Source organism: Uranotaenia lowii, chromosome 2, assembly GCF_029784155.1.
Source record: "Uranotaenia lowii strain MFRU-FL chromosome 2, ASM2978415v1, whole genome shotgun sequence".
In the NCBI taxonomy this organism is placed as follows: domain Eukaryota; kingdom Metazoa; phylum Arthropoda; class Insecta; order Diptera; family Culicidae; genus Uranotaenia; species Uranotaenia lowii.
Window position 1 is genome coordinate 107603506 of NC_073692.1, and position 2140 is coordinate 107605645.

Below are 2140 nucleotides of genomic sequence, written 5' to 3' on the forward strand. Positions count from 1 at the left end.
ACCCTACCTTAATACATTGAGGACCGCGATGTTGTTTTTTTTCGGACCGTTAAGAAATCTAAATGTTTTGTATCCTTCATAATCAAGAAAACTCGTTAAAACCGTCAGAATAGAAACTGATCAATGCTGCCCCAAATCATCAAATACTGAACAAATAGGCAATCGATTATAAAATCAAATTTGAAGAAGTGTGATAAATTTCTGCAACCATGTTTCACGTTCACAGCAGTTCAGTACTGATTTTAAAAACATGAAACATGCCACATCCCCCTTAACAGAAAAAATAATCGAAAATATTAAAAAAAAAAGTGATCAATTATACCCCGTTTTACGATACTCCTTAAACATTCATTTAGAATTCATCATACTTTTTACCTTAAAGTTAAATCTGAACTATTGATTCTTACCTTGAAATTTTATAATATTTAGAGTATCATATACAATGTCTTAAATAAATAATAGCAAATTTTTTTTATTGAACTTCTAAGTATCGATAAATTACTTGAGATTTTTAAACGTTTCATTCTGTTTTATAATTAGCGTTCTAATTTTTTTAATATTTTTGCCCTCCAAAGTCATAATCTACACAGCAAAAAAAGTGTTGTGATTTTACATCGAAAAAGTGCACATAACCTGAGTCGCAAATGGTACCTAATATTACATCATTTTGATGTTCAAGAAAATATACAATGAATGTATCGTAGTAGACAAATTCGAGCGCGCAAATTATGTACCGACAACTTTTGAAGAAATCGTAAGCCGTTTTCATTTGAGGTTTTCATTTTAATAATTTTACTTTCGCTTGATAACTGTTTCAATTTTTAAAATTAAAATTTAAGAACTAAAATTTTGGTTGATCCTTACATGTAGGATAATCAGATTAAAATTGCGATTCAATTTTTCTAAAAATTTATTTACAAATTTGGTCTTAAGTCAATTTTTATTTAAAATCACTTTCCTTACTAAATTATCAATTATCTAAATTTTCTGTTTAAGTTTGTTCCTATCGTTGAAGAGGTCCTCCATTTTCTGGTTGTACGGATACGAAGCACATTTTTGAGCAATCCGACTTAAATTTTAAGAATTAATGCGCTTGCAACAACCAAATCCAGACAGTTGCACGGGGCAGAATCTACTAAATTTCTTGATCCTTGACAGCTTTTCCACAGAAGGATCTGGATTCCTGACAATAATCATCACGCTGAAACGTTACAGCGATATTCCTCATTCGGCCAACTTGGCCAATTCCTTCCTTATAAATGGATGTCCCTTGGATAACCATGGCACTAGGTGATTGCAAACCTTAACACTGCATTTCTGTAACAATTTAAAGAAAAAGTTCATAGAGATGGTGAAAGAATGGAAAAAATATTCACCTTCACATCCAGTTGTTTCAAGTCTCCGGATCATTTTGTTTGACTGATACATTCAAGCGCAATTTCCTGCAAAATGACAAATAATGGAAAAAAAATTGGGATGAATAGTTTTGCTATGAGTTTTAAAGTTAATTGGTATGACTTACCAAGAGAACAAATCCTTCTGAGCTCCACAATCTTCTTCTCACTTTTTGATATGAAAATTTGTTTTAACGTCAAATATGATAAACATTGGCTACTTGATGTGATACTATATATTAGGTAGTGATATTACACTATGTGACCTGTTCAAGTTGTGTACATAAAATCGATGTGATAATAAAACAAAAATCAAAAATTTTGCATTTATTGGCTTACATCCTCAAAAATTACATCGGCCATCGTTACATTTTTTTTTGCTGTGTACACACTATTAATTTTTTGGTGTAAATTTATGTCAAATTGGATGCACAAAATTGAAGCATCACTTTTGACATAAAATTACACTACAGAAGACAGAAACGCTTGAAGCCATAAATTGTCAGGCATTAATTGTAGGACATATTCAACATAATATTATATCATCGACGATGTAAACTTAAATCAAATTTGATGCACAAAAGTGAAGCATCGATTTCTACATAAAATTAGACCGTCTCAGATATAAAAATGTTTCGTAAAGTTTTGTTCGGCTATATGAGCTTTCGGAGACAATATGTTTAAAGGCATTCATTTCATAATCATATTTATATTTTATTATCAAAACTTGTTTCAGAATACACTGT

At 30.5% G+C, this 2140-nt stretch overlaps 1 long non-coding RNA gene across 1 annotated transcript; it reads right to left on the minus strand.

Annotated features, from left to right (window-relative positions):
* Window positions 1-970: 970 nt before the first annotated feature.
* On the minus strand, window positions 971-1585 carry LOC129744292 (uncharacterized). Its single transcript, XR_008736875.1, has 3 exons — window positions 1523-1585; window positions 1377-1442; window positions 971-1317 (listed from the first exon to the last, which is right to left on the minus strand). It is a non-coding gene; the product is annotated as an uncharacterized LOC129744292 (long non-coding RNA).
* Between the last annotated feature and the right edge of the window lie 555 nt (window positions 1586-2140).